At 37.9% G+C, this 18,974-nt stretch overlaps 1 pseudogene; it reads right to left on the reverse strand.

Moving 5' to 3' along the window:
* Window positions 1–974: 974 nt before the first annotated feature.
* LOC125393948 (large ribosomal subunit protein eL15 pseudogene) lies at window positions 975–1,673 on the reverse strand (annotated as a pseudogene).
* Between the last annotated feature and the right edge of the window lie 17,301 nt (window positions 1,674–18,974).

Below are 18,974 nucleotides of genomic sequence, written 5' to 3' on the forward strand. Positions count from 1 at the left end.
GCAGATGGAACAATCAGAACCTTTTAGAATTGATTCTTACACAGGTTTTGTGTGTCTAGTACCTTAGTCTGTAGTGACAATTGTTAAGGTTCTTGAGCCAAGACTCTGAAGTTCTGAGCTTCAATACAACTACTGTTGTAGTTGTCAGAACCTGGGCCTTAAAACTTTCTGTAATTCCTGTAGCCATCACGTAGTCTGGATGGGGAAAACAATGAATTTTCCTTAAAAAGGAAGGCACGCATGTCCATTGTCTCTACTATTATTTCATGTATTACTAGGAATTTTAGGTAGAACAATTAGTCAAGAAAAAAATAAATAAAAGGCATACAATCAAGAAAGGAGGAAATCAGATTAATCAGAAACACAACCCTACTTAAAATAGTCACAAAGATACTCGACATATCTAGAATCGACCCTAACTCTCACGGTGCACAAAACTCAGTTCAAAGCTCATCAGTGACCTTAATCTAAAACCTGAAGCTGCTGGAGGAAAACATAGGTAATGGATTTCAAAATATAAGTAGAGGTAAGAACTGTATGAATAAAATTTCAATAGCACAGGAAGCAGCCCCAGAACTCATGAACTGAACCACATAACTAACATGTTTCTGCACAGCAAGGAAACTATCAGCCGAGAGAATGGGAAAATGCTTTTGTTAGCTCCACCTCAATTGTATGGATAAACTATAATCTATTTATCCATTTTCTTGTTGGATGAAATTATAGTGTTTTTAAAGTAAAGTTAACCAATATTCATGTGCAATCCTTTTAGAAGACAGGTGCTGTCTTCCTCTTTTCAAATATCTAAGTTCCTAGGCCCACATGTTTAACTCTCTGAGACATTGATAAACTTTGTAGTAGGAAATACCAATCATGGTGTGGATATCTTCAGAGAGGTCAGTCCCTCTATTTCCTTTCTAACATTTATCATGGCTGGGCTCTTACTTCTGCTTTGTTCTTTCCTTTCCTTTAGCTTTCTTTTTTTTTTTTTTTTGACGGTCCTAAATTGTTTATTGGGTATGATTTGTACAAACATTACGTGTATTAGCGGTAACGGTGGAGCTGCAGAGTGTTGCGCCTTCTCCAGGCTGCGCGGCGAGAGCCACCAATAGTGTGGTGGAACTTGTGGCCCTTTCCAAGGCCACGGCTCTTGCGGCCTGCAGATGTCAGCCCACGCATCTCTCTGTGCTTGTGGACCGGTTTGGTGATCCACTGGGTGTCAGGGTTTCTTCTGATAGCTTTATGGAATGGATCGATGAGGATAACCTCATAAAATTTGTATGTGGAATCTTCGCCAACCCAGTAAGAATTCAGGACTCTCAGAGCCCCACAGTGGCGTCCTTCTCTCTCCTCAGCAACAGACTGAGGCTTCGGGCAAACTTACCTGATTCACACCGTGATGGACAGGCTTGCCATAGGTCGCACCCTTGGGTACCGGGCGTTTGCGGCCACCACGGCTGACGCGAATCCTGTATATGACGTAACCTTGCTTGGCCTTGTAGCCCAGCCTCCACGCTTTGTCGGGCCGGGTGGGGCGGGGAGCCCGGTGCAGCGCGGACAGCTGGCGGTACTGCCAGCAGCAGACCCTCAGAAGGAAGCACATCACGTCCGACTGCTTCTTCCGCCACAGCTCCTGGATGTACTTGTACGCGCCCATCTTGGCTCACCTGATGGCCACCACCAGAGGAAAGGCTCCTTTAGTTTTTTTTAGTTTTTTTTTTTTTCTATTTTCTTAGAATACTGGGAGTCGAACCCTTGGACTTTGGCAAGTTAGCAAGTTCATAAGGTTTAGACATAAAAACGCTTTCAGTTTGGGGGTATCAAGTCTCTACTAGACCACAACCTTTGTCCTGGTGTTACGTGACTTTTCTCAGTAAGCAAGAAACCCAAGTTTTATAGGCAATCGCAAATATGTTAGTGATTGATGCTTTAGCTCCTTCCTTGGATATTGGCTAGCGTGTGCCAAATCTATGATTACATTAAAATTCAACTGAATTTCTAGCTGTCCTGTGAACCACAAGCCAATGTAAGTCAAATCACTACTAATTAAGTAAGCAAACCCCTTCCCACCTCCAGGTTCACTGCAGGAATTCTGAGACCCAGAGCTGCGTTGTTTTTTATTAGTGATTGCTTGTCTACTTCATGACTCATTGCATATGTAAGGCTATTTGAGGACCTCACAAAGAAGTCGAGAAATGCCTGGCTTGTTCCGTGTACAAATCCAGCTCTCCTTGTTTAACTTTCCATTATGCCCTTGTTTATTAAAACTTGGCCAGCTTGATTTTGAAGCAGAAGGTTAAAATTTGTCTGTTTCCTTTTAACTTTTTCAACATTCCTTATTTCTCTTTCTCATCTGTTGACTTGGTCTAAAGCAAACGTCACACACCTTTTGGGGTGCAGACTCACACTGTTGTCACAAAAGGCTCCTTGCAGTGAGAAATCTGGGAATCGGGTGCTATCTTCAAAATATATTTAATATGTAAAGAGAATATAATTCAATTTTGCATTGATTACTAATATTCTTTTTGTATCTATTAGAAATTACATTCAGCTCCCTCTTATAAATTAGTTTAACAAAAATCACACTTTAAAGAATTTCTCTCCAAATCAGCAGGCTTCTATATTTTGGTAAAACTTTAGCTGTCAATGGCACGGGAACACCAGAATATTTTAATTACTTTTCCATAATAATCACAATAACTCCAATTCAGTATTGGATAATATTTGAAGTTTTGATGTTTAGTCAAGCAATATACTGCCACCAGTGGTATCTGAATGAAAGTCTTCATTCAGATTAGAGTTTTGCAGACACCTCATGATGTTGCATTTCTATGACAGGAACACTAATAACCTTTTTATACAAGAAAATATATTACAAAAAAAATTCCCCTTATTTCGTATTTTATTCACACTTCTGTGCAAAATGTAATCCCTATTAATAGGAACATGCCATTGAACAGAACAGGAGGAACCCCTGTGTAAACGAGATAACCTTTGTCCTAATGATTATTGTAATTATCTTCAAGCAAAAGGAAAGTGGAGACGTAGATGGGCCTCGGGAAACTGGTGCTTCGGTGTATTATCACTGTGTTCCACTTACTCACACGAAGAAGATAAAAGATTTAAGCAAGTATTTAATTATAAGGACAGTTTGAGTTCAATATTATCTTTCATTAAGGCTAAAATTTTTATATTTTGCTTTCTCATTATTAACAAATATCTGTAGTGTACAGCACCTCTTATATTCATATCATGCTGCTGTCTCAGGCAGTGCAGAATCAACCTATGAATTCCCAAAGAATAACACACAAAAACTCTCATTTTCAGGATGAAACCAATAAAATGCATATAGATGATCAGACTGAGGCAGCAATGCCGTATGCTAAAGGTGACCAGGAGTTTTTGTTTGACACACCAACGTGCTCTGAGCCTCAGAAGTGAGCCTGAAACCAACTGGCAAGAAAGATATGCTTCCTACCTTATGATAGCAATGGAAACTGAGCCACTTGACACAAGTTGGAAATCAAAAACAAGGAAAACATGCTACAAAAATAATTATGAGTGAGGAAAAAGTATACTTCTCAAAGGAGAAATGGTATCGGGATATTAAAGCATCCCCATTAGAAGATGACATCAACGATGAAGACACAGTAGTGTGCATCTACAGCAAGAAGCTTGTGTATACTGAAGACACTAACAAACATGGATTTTTTTTAAATGGCTATAAATGCATGTTTGAACTGTGCTGGACAGTAAAGAGTTGGGGGGGGGACTTAAGAAAGTTGTACCAAACTCTCCAGAGAATAACAATCTAAAAAGTGAAAAAGTTATCCAAGGAGAAATGAAGAGTCTGAACAGAATGTATATAATCCTGTTTACCAGACATTTGGCAAGTGTTACTGAATGGCTTACTGTTTTATAATATCAAAGTCCTAAAATACATGGTAGTACTTGTGTATTTCCTTGAATGTTGTAGAAGAAATTCGAAATTTAAATAACTAACCTAACGGTACTTTGAACATTGGATGATAAGACACTGTCTGAAAATGTTCTAGGCAACACCCAACTATTTTGTCTTAGGAAGTAATGAACCTGGTTAAATTAAAGCTTCAAGGATTGACCCGCCGTCTGTGGGTTGTAATTTCAAAACCAGTTGAGTGTTCAAAGTTTTCCTGGGGCTACTGCTGTTGGCATTTTATAAATGTCACCCAGAAGCCAATTTTAAACCTAGGCAGAGGTTCTCAAAACAGTTGCTCTGTACATTGCAATCAGCTATGTATATAGGCAAATTATCAGCAACATGAGCTCGTTTTTGTCCATGGATTCTATTACTGTCTTCAGGCCTCAGATCCCTCCCATCTTAAAAGACTCCCTTATCTCTATTGACAATAAAAAGGGAAAAAAATATAGTCAGAAATGGCTGAGTAATTTGCAAGACCCACTTCAAAGTGAGTATCTAGGGAACAGTCTTCAAAAACTGTTTAGAATTTCAAGAAAGAGTCAACTGAGCATTTAAACCACCGTGGAGTCATTTTGAACACAAGTCTTGGGAAATTTTATTGATTGCACTCCGTGAAGCTGGAACCTCTCATGACCCTGCTGAGACTCACAGACTACCCAGCAGAATAGCATACAGCAGCATGCTGTTACAGATGCTTGAACATATGATAGAAACATCTTCACTTGGTGATAATATCGCGGATATTCAGAAGTAAAAAGAAGCTTTACTTGGCATAAAATTATTGATGTCTTTACAAAGACAGTAAATCAGCTGCCCTTATTTGTGAAGTCTGTTTACACAAACTGGCCTCCTCACTGAAATTTATCCACAGACCAAAACCCATGCACATAACACACCCTATAGTCATTTGTAGTAATGTGTAGAGTGGTTTTTAGCACAGATGCATTAATAATACAGCTACAAAATCCTAAAAGGATAAAATATATTTGAGGAAGTTTCTTTTTCTATACTAAGAAGTAAATGAATGACAGCATCCTTACATATTCTGTCTTAGATATCTATGTCAGTCTTTACTTCCTGTCTTTGTCAGGCTATTAACTCCTTACAAAACTGTTGAGATGCAAGAATTATTTTTCCGACTTGACAAATGAAGAAAAAATCTCCATGATTTCATTAATACCATGTATCCAGTCACTGATGGATCAATTATTTAAATATTTCTTTCTATGGGTCATGTTTCCGCAAAGCATACAGGATACACGGCTATTCATCACCTTTTCTGTTATGTCATTATATCTCCCTGCCCATAAATACTGTGATGCAAAGTTCTTTATAGTAGGCTTAACAAGAGGATGGAATGTGGGAGCCGAGAATGCGGCCATTTCCCACATTTGTCTGACAGTCTAACTGGTGCATCCAGCACCTTCCAACGCAGGAGGTGGTCGCCTAGTTCTCTTGGCGACCTTGGGATAGTAAGCAAACCCAGCTACATCCTGAAAAGTGGTGGGGATATGCAAATGTGGTTCTGCTCCCGATACTGTTGTGTGAATTGTGTCATTTATCCCACACCTCCACGATGGGAAGAAACAATTTATGTTAGGGCTGGTCCTTGACAATGGAAAAAAACAAAGATTATCTGGGATAAGTCTGACTAGAAAATCAGCGTTGGAAGAACCTCCCCCTTCCCATGTGCATGGGGAGTTGTTATGTCAAAATCATGACCCGTGTAAAAATCTCTTGCGCATTCTATTGGCTCTTTAGCGATGTGATCAAAGGTAGGGTGGATCTAGGAAATTTCACCTTAATATGATGTGACCAGCTAGAGAAAGGTTCGGAACAGCTTTTCTATCGCTTAGATGAAAAAACGGAACTAAAGGAAGGAGAGTCTCTAGTAAAATTATTGGAGTTTAGAACATATGACCAGGAAAGTCTAATAAAAATATTCTTAAGTTGAGATATAGAAAGAGGACAAATGTTGTGACTGTATAAACCAGCAATACTTTGTGCTTTCTGTGAGCCAGGAATTCCAACCATTTCCTACTAGTTAGAATAGTCATGCCTGCACACTTGTGTATATGCACACATACAGGATTTCACCAAAAGTGAAAAGTAAAGGGCTGCTTTGGAAATAAAGTGCAACTAAGAGAATGTTCCACTCTGTTTCCCTGTGGAGGGTGGGGCTGGGCCATCACACAAAGGGACTTCTTTATGTAGAGGGTGCTAGAGCCAGAGAGGAGTCAGGCAGGACAGTACAGCCTTTAGCTGGAGACCCTTCTTTCTCACATTTAGTTTCTGATCACACTTGTCACTTGTAGCTTTTTGATTCTTCCTATACAAAAGTAAAATCAATAAATCTTCATGACACTCTATGATTTGTTCAAAAATATATATATGCAAGACACACATTACAGTATGCAAATTGTCAGCTGCCAAGAGAACACAGATGGGCATGGGAACAGAGAGTGATTCAGATAGCAGAACCAGTCCCATTCTCTTCCGGATGAGTCCTATGCACCGGAAAGGAAAGAATGCTCCATGTTCCATGGTGGATGAGCTTCTTCCCTTACCCACATGCCATTGATCTACAAAACCAGTGTCCAAGGCACATAATTTAAAGAAGAGCCCTGCTACCCAAACACTGACTCAAGATGTAAAAGTCCCATTGCCACCTGCTTGACTATTTCTCAACACAGTGAAACAAGCCTATCAGGAATGCTGTGATAAATCTATGGATTCGTATGAGAACTCATCTTTTCTAAAGAAAGACAGGAAAAAAAGAAAACCTTAAATATCAACTTGTTTTGTCTACCTCACCTCTGTTGTCATTCTCAAACTGGAATTCATACATTTCCTTGACATTCTCTTCTTTCTGTTGCAATTTCTATTTGTTAATAGTCATTTTTTCTGGACTCAGTCCACCTATTTGAGCTTCTCTTTTGAATTCGTTGTAGGCCTCAACTTGTGCAGCCGATGGGATTCAATCAGTTACTACCCTTTTATTCTGAGAGTCTAGATATGCAAATGGACAACAGAAGACCACATATAAAAACAGATCTCCTGTGTACAATCATCATATAGTCCAGGAAACCAAGCCACAGTCTCTGGAGCAACCAGACCCGAGTGGTAAGGACCAGAATAATCAATCATAGCTTCTTTGATTTCTGCCTCTGCCCCTACTCTACTTCCAAACTGTGAGCGACTGAGAAAAGCCAAGTCTGCTACACTAACCATCCTTCTAAGAACCTGCACTTGTAGTTAGCCATCCTTAAAATTTTCCACCTATAGCCTCAGCTGATGTGAACTTAATGCCTTGGTCTGCTCCCACTAAAGCTTTCCCAGTCTTCTGTCTGCCTTTGACTCTCAAGACTAAAAGCAATACTAAAAACTAAAAGACTAAAATGCACACTAAAGAAATACCCTTGGTTCCTTTTCATTGGAGCGGCCCTTTATTGTGTATCAGTTTTCTCATTCCATAAATTTACCATAAATAGAAAATTATTAATACATTCCAGGGATGTTTTAGTTATTTCTCATTTTGATGTGACTGAGTTACCAGCAATTTAAAGAGCAGTGAGTCCTCTGTCCTTAGTTAAACCTTTCTGGAAATTGCGTTACCATGGTGATTCTGAATCCAGTCAATTTGACTATAAAAAAATCATATATCTACCTGTTATCTACTTGACAACCAAAACATTGCTTTAAATCATAACTACTTTAAGCCCCTAGAGATTTATTTTCACTTCATAATGTAGAATGAATTCAGTCCATCACACATACATATACACACACAATAGATAGATAATAAAGCAAGTTACATACTTCCAATGTATTGTGGCACAGAGTAAATGTTTTTGTGCTGAAAACCAACAAACAAAAAGGTAGAGGAGGCATTACTGTGTATCAATTTTTCTCTACATTAAAACATTCCCTCCAGAAAGGAGTTGGGAGGCTCTTTAGACACAGGGTAAACAAACCTCACATACCTGGAAAATCAAACATTTATAAGATTCACAAGGGCTTCTCTCCAAAGATATAGAAACACTAAAGAACTTTTGGGTGAGGGCACAGGCCAAGCTGAGGAGAGGAGACCCTTGGATCTGTTGAACTGCTTGCCAGTTGTGCAGAGAGCAATGACTTTCATGAGTCATTGCTGATGCTGGGGTGAACTTTTTGATTATACAGCTACACTTGAGTCATCCCTGTTCCTGTACGTAATCTTCACCAATAGTTCTGTACGTAATTCAATAAAACTGAATAGTTCACCAGGTTGGACTTTAGTAATATAATCTTTACTTAGGGCTCTCATAGGTTCCCTATCTGAGTCAGGAGACATATGTGTCGTGCATCTTTAGGAAAGCTTCACACAATAGGCATAGCAAAGAAAGATTAGCTCCAAGCAAAACCTAATCCATCAAGGTGAACATCAAACCCTGCAGCTCTGTGTCAGATGTTTGATGCTCATGATGAAATAATCTGAGTTCCAGAGGACTTGGGGACTCTGATTTCTCCAACTCTGTTGCCTATAGTACATACAGTCTCTCTCTTTGGGTGGCTCAATTCTATTCACACATCTTTCCTTAACTGTCATTTCAGTCATTACATCTACAATATTTTAGGGTTACCATTACAAATTGGGGTTCACTTTATTGTTTGCAATGCCCTTGGGCTTCTTTGCAGGGATTCTGACCCTGCCACACACCGACTGCTCTTTGAGTGTCTCTAAAATTTCTGTACAAGCTTCTGTTATCCTCTCGGTCTCGCATCTTTCCTAACTTCATAGCCAATATCAGGACACAAATGGTGCTGCCAAGTTCTGCTTCCATATCATGATATAGTCCGGTCTCTTTGCATTACAGGCACAATTAGTTCTACGTGGTCATTTTTGAATAGAGAATTCCTTCAGCTGCATTCTCGGTTCTGGCTCTCTTAATCCATGGGTTTGTATTTTCATACGTTGGGGCCTCCTGTAGATGGGGGCTTCCTGTAGATGCATCCTTGCCTTGCTACTGGGGAACTTTTCTTATTTTCCCAGTTCAGAACAGCATGTTTCTGTTTAATGGGTTTGATCCTTTTAGCAACTGCAGCACATTGTCACAACTTTAAACAGATGCCTTTGTTCAGTAGATATGGCATTTTTACTGTATTTCTGCTGTCCTTGCTGTCTATCTCGCTGCAAACCTGAATAAGAACAATCAGCAATAACCACAGAATGGACCACATTTTATCCTGTCATTGAATTTCATCTACCAGACAAAATTAACTGAAACGTTTTAAATTCAATTTCACCGAGGTCATGAGTATACAACAAATTTAAACATATTCTTTGCAAGAATATGCTATGAATAACCTCTAACTGTATTCCCAGAAACGTAATTTATCCCTTCTAAAACTTTATCAGCTGGCTTTTTAGACAACTACTAGAATGACTTTTTTTCTTAATACTCTGTTTATTGTGCTTTAGGACTTTTTAAAGTTCACAGCTTCAAATACTTCCGTTTTCCCCCTGCCAACACGTTCCATGTGGCTACTAGCCCCAAAGTCAGGTTTACCACAGCAATAGCTGCACTCATTGACGCCAGTTTTCTATGGCAGTCCCTCTTCCTCTTGTTGTGACCTAACATTAGGCAAGAAGTTGTTCACTGACTTGTCTTAGTTTGAAGCTTAGAGATCTACAGTCCTTCGTTTGGGTGAAGACGTGACAATAGGAAAGAAAATCAGATGGCCCCATAGTTTATAAAGTCAGGAAAAAGAGAGAGTGAGGGCAGGGGAGATAGAGGGAGGGAAGGGAGGGAGATCAATGCCTGTACTCAACTTGCTTTCTACTGTGTATGCAGCATAGGAATTCAACCCTATGTGGAACCCACATTCAAAATGGGTCTATCCTCCTCATTTAAAACTTTCTGGAAATGTAAAAGATGCATTTCCATAGTGATTTAAAATCTAATTTAATTTACAGCAAATACACTGTCACAGTGCCCTTGACTTTGCTGGGGTTCTTAATTCTTCTATTTATTTTTTCTTTTGACTTTTGTTTCATACTTTATCCAGGGGTAATTCAATTTTTAGGAAGCTTTAAGAAGGAATTTTGTTTTCTTTATTATAGATATTTTGTTGGATTAAGAATATATAAAATTTAATTATCCTACATGTACATCCACTATGGCATTTAAACAAAATAATAAAATTATTCACATAGATACAATAGAACACTTAATAATTCTTGTTATAACTGCTAATGAACATATTTTATGCAATCATTTGGTCTTGCACCAAATAGAAACTATTAAAATATAATGGCTTTGTGTTGAAAGTTCTTATGTAAGTCCTCAAAAGCCTCAAATGTCTCTAGCAGTTCAGTGCTTTTAAGTCTCTTCATGTTTTTTGCTGAAATAAAATGTAAAAGAAAATAACCTTGTATATGCATATTAGAACTTCAAACAGGTAAGGGTTTCCATGGATACTTTTATGCTGTGAAGAGTTTATGTGTGGAGAGTGGCATTCATTTCTAGTTCTAAAAGATTCTGTTCTGATTTTTTTTTAAAAAAAAAAAGAGAAGAGAGGAAAAAAAGAACTCCTGCCAATCATTTTTGACTTTCTGAGATAATAACAATAACACATGTCCCTGTGTATTTATGTTGTGAATGATGATATAGTTTTTTCTAAACAATCTTTTCAGAATCTTGCTTATTCTACTAATGCTGATATTTAGTAAAATCTATGAAGGATTTATAAGCAAGTTTTAATTAGATTAAAATATTGAGCACTTTCTTCTTTGGATAATTTTAATTTAGAAAATTAAAATTAGTTATATACTGATACTAGTATAAGATTTATTTATCACTTAAAATAGCTTCTGGAGTGGTTTTAGCTTTAGTTGCATCTTGACTTGGTAATATGTCAGAGCATCTTTGATTGACTGCTATCTTCTATCAACCACCAAAATCAAATTGTACATATTTTCTATTTATCTTTTTCCATAAACTGGTAAAATGTGCAAGATTTCAGGCCATGGTCAAATTTTAAACAATGTGTTATGAGGAGGCTAAACAGGACCTGTGACATTTTGATTACTGAATTCATTTAAATGTCTAATGTAGCTTTCTTTTACACTGACATGTGACTAGCCAGTTTTAAACAAATATAACTTAAATAATTTGAAAAATAAATTGATTCCATTCTGATTTAAGGTAACTCTCAAACGTATTATTCTTTTCCTGTTTACATGAGCCTATTTGGGTAGTGTTAAAGTGAAAACCACCGTAATTGTGATATTTCGGGACTGGGGTTATAATTCACTTGGCAAAGTGCAGCATAAAGACCCAAGTTCAAATTTTCAGAACTTACATGGAAAGCCAGACATGCCCATCATATTTCTGTAACATAATTATGAAATAGGTAGAGAACAAGCTCATTGACTAGATAACTTGTTCAAATCAATGAAGATGCAGTAAGAGACCCCTTCTCAAAACAATATTTTTAAGTGTAGAAAAAACAAGAAAATATTCTACATGTACATACATATATTTGCACAACACTCATGGCTTCTTAAAACAATCAAAATGCCATCTCAAATAGGTCAAACAGTAATTTTATGGCCAACATTCTATTATTTATATATGTCACTAATGAACTCATTTCTCTATGGAGTCCAATATTATTTTTGCTACTTTAAATGTTGATCTTATAGTGTTAAAATAATTATGAGTATTATAGCTTTGTGGAGATTAATATTTGAATGAAACCAATTATGATATTGTGTCAGAAATACACTTTTCTGACAGAAACTACTTTAAATAATTACTATTCCGCTATATGTAGTGAATATGCAATTAAAACTACACAGGGATTATTGAAATGTCATTCTCACACTCTGTGAACTCCTGGTCTAGGATATCATAAAGCTACATTTGATAAGGATTTAAGTGGGTGGTATAAAAAATCCTTTTCCATACTTTCTTCCTCTATTGTGCAAGTGATTACTGATATATTAAAAGTAACAAAAGGATCAATCTCCTTTGTGTTTTTATACTCTCCTTTAATTTATCCATTCATGGAGTTAGAAACAGTCATCTTCTGTGGGGTAATACATATAAGAAACGACAAATGTTTCAAGTTTTCTCTTACATGCGGATGTTAGTTTTTAAGTTTTTGTCATGTGTACTTCAATCAGAATGACCACAGAGATTTGGATGTAGTTAGAGGTCAGAGGGGGAAGAGTGGGTCTTCCAAGAAAAAGGAAACAGAGTATAATATTACAGGAGTAGAGGGGAAACTAGAACAGGAGGATTTAGTGGGGAAGGGAATGGGAAGACAAATTAAAGGAGAAATATGGGGAGGAACAACTAACACTACAGACCATTTGAAAAGCTATAAGGAAGCCTACTACAGTAGAAGTTTCCTATATTGTATACACAGAAATGGCGTAGGAGGTTCTTCTGTTCATGTGTTGCTTTCATTAGTTATTGAGTAAAGAAACTGCCTTGGCCTTTTGATAGGGCAGAACCAGGTAGGTGGGGAAAACAGAACTGAATGCTGGGAGGAAGAAGTGCAGAGTCAGAGAAGCCATGGATCCTCCACCTGAGACCGATGCTGGTTAGAATCTCCGGTAAGCCACTGTCATGTGGCGATACACAGATTAATGGAGATGGGTTAAACAATATGTAAGAGTTAGCCAATAATAAGTTAGAGCCAATGGCCAAGCAGTAATTTAATTAATACAGTTTTTGTGTGGTTATTTTGGGTCTAAGCAATCCCAGTGGCTGGGATGAACAAGCAGCCCCATCCTGCAACACATAAGAAAGGAATTAAAATGGAGTCATCATATAATGGTGGAAACAATAACCCAACTATACATTTTATGCCACCAAATAAAACCTCCTATACTAGGACTGACTTACAGGTAATTGACTTATTGAACAAGGTGTTCTGCAGTGGTTTCCCTTCATAACCTGTTAGTAAGACATCACTGCTAAAGAAAACATTATGTTACTGAGCTTGGAGAAACTGAGCTTCATCCTTACTGATGAGTTTGCATGGTGCTCAAAGATATTCTGAAGGCTGCTGGAGGAAACAAATAATCATCAATACCACCCAGCTAGAAACTCTGTGACCTACAACAACCTGCCTGCAAGATATATACTGGTACAAACATAGCACAAATATAATAAGAGTAATCAATAAGATGGAAACAATATTTGACATCACTAAGGTGGCCAGGAACCTGAAACTAGATAGGTCTTGGTTCTTAGGAGGAAACCTCCAGCTTTGACTTTGTTCAAGGAACATTCCTACAAAATGACTCCCAGTGACATACTGCTGTACTTATAGGGCAGAGCATCGCTCAGCTATCACCAGAGACACTTCTTCCAGTACATTGTAACTAACATAGAGGCTCACAATGGATAATATAAGGAAAGTGAGAGACTCGTGAATACTCAGTGCTAATAGCGATGTCTTTATCAAACCCCTCCCCGCTATGTGGAAGAGGAGGTAGAAATATTGTAAGAGCCAAAGGCAGTTTCGCCAAGGAAACAGCATCTTCTGTACACACAGGATTAGTGCATATATAAAATCACACACACACACACACACACACACACACACACACACACACACACACACAACAAACATGACAGCACACACAAAACTTGTATAGGTTCAAACCAGACAAAATCTAGGACTGAGAAGTAGATACAAAATTCCCATCCCAGAAACTCTTTGCTATTGATAACTGCTTGTAATGGGAAAAATCTGTTTTCTCTGATGGAATGTCAACTGGTTATATCAACCATACTTCACATTAGGCCCCATGCCCTGTAATAGTTGGCCAACACAAAACAGATGCCATTTGTATGCAAGGAGGAGGAGAGGGGCTTTTGTTTTATTTTTTCATTTAGGTAATTTTTGTATTGTTTTTAAAATTTGTTTTGCATTTCATTTTTTGTGTTTGTTCTAAGAGAGAAAGAACATGAAGTTGGATGGGTCAGAAGATGGGGAAGATCTGGGAGAATTTGTAGGAAGGGAAAAAATATAATCAAAATCTATTTTAGAAACAATTAAGAAAAGAAAAATGTTATCCATTTCATGCCTGTAGCAACATTTTTCACTACTGGTATTGAAGATCTATATTTCCTACCCAGATATATCTCCCAAATTTCTTATGAAAATATTAAACTGTATGTTTGAGCATTCTCTCTGGTGGTCAATCTTGAACAAATTACATTAGCAGCTATAGCTCCAAGATATAGACCCTTGTATAACACAGCCTTTGGCCTCTATGTTACTCACGACCGGAATGTCATCCCACTTCTAACATGTGAAATCCATGCCAAACTTCTCTGCCCCTCCAGCCTCATCACTGATTCCTTTCTTTCCTATTATTTTGATAGCTCCTGACACGTTTCCTAGAGACAAAGATGGCCTTCCTGAATTCGTTCCCTACAGCAAGAAAAATCTTTCTATTACACAAACCAAGTTAATTATTCTTAAAATATTTCACTTTTCTCTATAGGACAAAAATCAAACTCCTGCCAAGTTTCTATGGTACATGGTCATGGTGGTACTGTCTTTTGAAATTTAATTCTCCACGGGGTTTCCCATAATAAGGTTTCCTTCTCCACTATAGCCTGCTCTTCCATGCTTCTCTTCATCTTTCCTTCCTTGCCTACTATGTCCTTCAGGCACAAGTCACCTTCCCTTCACTCCAGGATATCTGCTGATTAGATTTCTCCCAGATGACAGCATTCATGTCACCTCTTCATGTCTAGCCATCAACAAGAGAAAGGACCATGTTCCTCAGTTCAAATATGTTTACAGTCTTCTAGTCTGCGGACGCCATGTTAGATCACGGTATTTCCTAGCATGTTGTCCTCACTCAAAATTTAAATCACCTGATGGATCCTGAGATTGAGTTTGGGTACAAGTGCTACCAATTCCTTTAACTTCAAAGCTGCTCATTTTAACTTGTGAAGGACAAAACCTGATCAGGTGGGCATGAAGTTCTTTCCTGTTTCTAATTTTCTACAGTTCCGCAGTTTCCAAATAGCATCATGATATTTGTATGTAGCAGCATTTAAAGAAACATCTTTCGACCTCAGCAGTTACATGCCTAGAAATGAGCAAACCTTTAGAGGAAAGTCTAGGTTTGTTATCATGGATTACATCCATTGACTGGTGAAAGGAAAAGATGACTTCCTACGTCTGAAATGTGAGGCCAAAGATTACTCAGGTAATAGATGAGAATGACAGAGCACTAGTGAATGAGACTTGGAATATTACTGCATTCTAATTTTAGTTGACAGTTAAAAATTCAAATGATCCAGTATTTGGGAAACTTCATCCTATACTCAAAAAATAATGTTCCAGTATCTGTAATAACACTGCTGTAATGCTATAGAAAAACCAGAGAACTCAGAAGCAAATGCCCTCTTCTGCCCAAAGGGTTTCTAACATTTGGTAATGTGCCTTTTTTTAAATTTGCTCCTCTTCAGAATGGCTTCTGTTCAAAACAACTTTGTACATGACAGTATCCAACCCTTAACCTTAGGAACCCTTAGGAACCATGCTGAACTCTTTTATGTAGAAGCTATATTCCTCAGAAGCCCCTTTCCTAGGTTGTTGTGACTTAAAGCTAGAGAAGGTAGTGCTCATTATACTAGGAAAATCTCTACACTCAACAATAATACCACAGAAGTACTGGAAGTGATGGGTATGGAGGTCAACGGTCACCTCATCCTCTCTCTGCTCTGCTCTGCTCTGCTCTGCTCCACTTCACATCGAGACCTCCTTCCTACCCAGTCCACCTTTGCATGCATGAAGGGGCCCAGAGAGGCAGTCACAGAGTGCCAGTAGGAACCAACTGATCAATCGTGTCCCAGAGATATATGAATTGAGTATATACTTTTTTCTAGCATTATATAAATTAATTGTGTATATATGAATATTCTATATACTCTATTTATATATAATTTATATATGATATAAATATTATATAATAATGTATATCTTATAGATAAACTAGTTTCCTTGTAGGTACCTTAAAATGATCCAAAGGAACAGGTGATATTATTTTTTGCGCATTTCATAGATACATACTTTAAATCATGCCTGCCTCCATCCAGCTCTTCTCATGTCCTTTATATATATATGTGTGTGTGTGTGTGTGTATATATATATATACACAAATATATGTATATATATGAGTGTGTGCACATATATAGTATTTATATGTATATAAATATGATCCACTGAGTCCATTAGTGTCACTCATATCTGTTTAAGGGTGATCCCTTTGGAATGTCTAAGTTCAGGGGTCTGGTGTCCAAAGAAGATTGATATTCTCTTTCTCAGCAGTCATTCTTTGTCTTTAGTAATTCTTCCAGAATTGAAGGCTTATGAAAACCACCCCCACCTATGTTAGCATGTCAGGTGCTGTCATTTTTAGATCTTGTTTGACCATTCATTTTGTTGAGATTTCCTGGATACAGCTTCTCTGTCATATAGGAAAGCACTTTCTCAAAAGAAGTCTTATTCTAGTCCTTTTCCATTTACAGTATTTCTGGCCCCTCCTCCATGACATTCCCTGAGTCTCAGGTGTAGGGTTGTTGTTGTTGTTGTGAATGGACCAGTTGAAGTTGAGCATTCTGCTTTCGGTTGTTCTCTGCATTCTGATCAGTTGTTCTTTATTCTATATTGGTTTCTACATGCTGATAAAGTAAACTTCTATATTGGTTTTTACATGCTGATAAAGCAAACTAATGTGGGATGTCCTTCTGTATATGTATTGTGTTTATTGGTGAATGAATAGATCTCTTTTGGCCTATGTCAGAGCAGAATATAGCCAGGCTGAAAGGGATGTAAACAGAGAGTGGGCGGAGTCAGGGAGATTCCATACAACAGCCGAAGGAGAAAGATGCCGCTGCTGGAACCTTTCCAGGAAGCCACATGGTGATATACAAATAATAGAAATAGATTAATTTAAGATGTAAGAGATAATCAAGAAATATGTCTGAGTCCTTGGCCAAGCAGTGTTGTAATTAATATAGTTTCTCTATGATTATTCGGGTCTGGGTGGCTGGGAACCAAATGAGCAATCTCGGCTTACAGTAAACTGCTTTGATAGCAGAAGAGCTACTCTTCTCTATGTAGATAAGTACTTTAGAGTCAAGTCTTACACCGTTAGGGATATCTTGTTATTTTGGTCATTGTTGTCAATTAAAGGCATTACACCTGGGTAGTCCTGGACAGAGCCATGCAAGCTTTCCTACCTCAGCAGCTTGCATAGCTACGTCCAGTATATTACCAGCCTCCTTCAATGAGACCCAGTCCTCACTGAGGAGGGTTCCAGGTTAGTTCTCGCCTGATTCCTCCAAGTACTCTCTCTGAAGTATATGGTGTCTTCAGCAATAATGTTGTGCCTTCAATTTCTGAGAAGAAACCAAGGTCAACAACAATATCCTACCCTCTTTTCAGAGTCTCTTGGACGTCTTGACCAAGAATTGAAGAGGAGGTTTCACAAGCCCCAGCACTGGATTTTTTTGTTAGTCTGCCTCTTCAGAAAAATTTAATAACACTTTTTTACATGACATCACATTCCATATTTGTCACTTAAGTAAATGTGTATTTATAAAAACCATAAATATAAATCTTAGCCTGGTGAAAACTAATAACAGAGTCCGTAGTTCCATTTAGCCTAGTCCACAGGCACTAACATTAGACTATAGTTAATCTTTTTCTACTATTTATTCTCAAAAACGCATTTATACATCTGATCTTCAAGAACAGACTTCATCCATCCCACCCACCCTTGTATTTCATTCATAGGTTTTATTTTGACCTCCCTAATTAGCAACCCCATCTCTTCTCTGTCTACATTGCCTAGATTACCATTTAACAAATTTTTGCCTGGGTGCTTCAGTACCTTAACGCCTCTCCTTCCAGATCGTCTGAGTCCCAGTCCCTAACCTATGATTAATCCAACCATCTGCTTGCTCAACAGAAATCACTAAGCTGCCAAACACAGTCAGAGAAAAATTACATAACTGTACTGCTTGGGTTTATTCACAGAACATCTCCAACCTTGATTCAATCCTTAGTACTGTTGGCAGTCCCTTTATCTCATCTCAGATATGTCTCCCTTTGCCAAGGTAACCAATTTATGTTTTAGCACTCCTACCCAGCTTTCACTTTTATATCCAAACAAAATTAACGCTCTAGGTGATTAATTTATTCAAATTTCCTCCTCCAGACATCATCATTATGCATATTAACACTGGTCCGCACCCACTACACCCAACCAGTCTTGTTTGGGTTCCAAACATCTCTTCCAGATCTTGCTCCATTATTAATGTCTCCCTCACTGAATTATTTCTCTTCCTCAACAAGAGTGCTAAAGTCTCCTCTTATTCTGATGATGAACTTGTTTTTTTCACCGGGACCTTTTAAGCTAGTATTCATGTTACTGTTGTTTCACATATATTCCATTAATATATATTCCATTAATAAACTTCGTGACCTGCAATACTCACATTTTTCTGCTTCATTTACTATTTTAGAAATCATCAGTATGCTATAAAGAGTCAAATCTAGTAATTTATGTCACATTTTTATCCAATTGATCATCTCTATAGCATCTAATATGTTTGACTACAGCTTTTTTTCTTGAAGTCTTCCCTCTTAAATCCTGGCCCAAATTCTCCTAGTCACTTATAATTTTTCATAACTGATTTATCTTCTAGATTAGACACAGATAACTTTAGTTACTGTAGGATCCACAAAAATTTTCAACTTGAATATTTATCCTTACGAGGCCAGCACATCTCAAGGAAAGCCTTCATTGCCCAGCAGTTCTTTAAGCTGGTGATTGAAGGTAGGAGAAATTCCCCTGTGAACCAACCTTGTAAAGAACAGGCCTCCTCTGCTGAGCGGTTTTCATCTTTAAAGAGTCGTTCCTTGGCCTGTGCTCCAGAGAGACTTTTCTCATGCACTCGATCTTTCTCCTCTACCTGGTGCTCTG

Source organism: Myodes glareolus, chromosome 20 (assembly GCF_982192425.1).
Source record: "Myodes glareolus chromosome 20, mMyoGla1.1, whole genome shotgun sequence".
In the NCBI taxonomy this organism is placed as follows: domain Eukaryota; kingdom Metazoa; phylum Chordata; class Mammalia; order Rodentia; family Cricetidae; genus Myodes; species Myodes glareolus.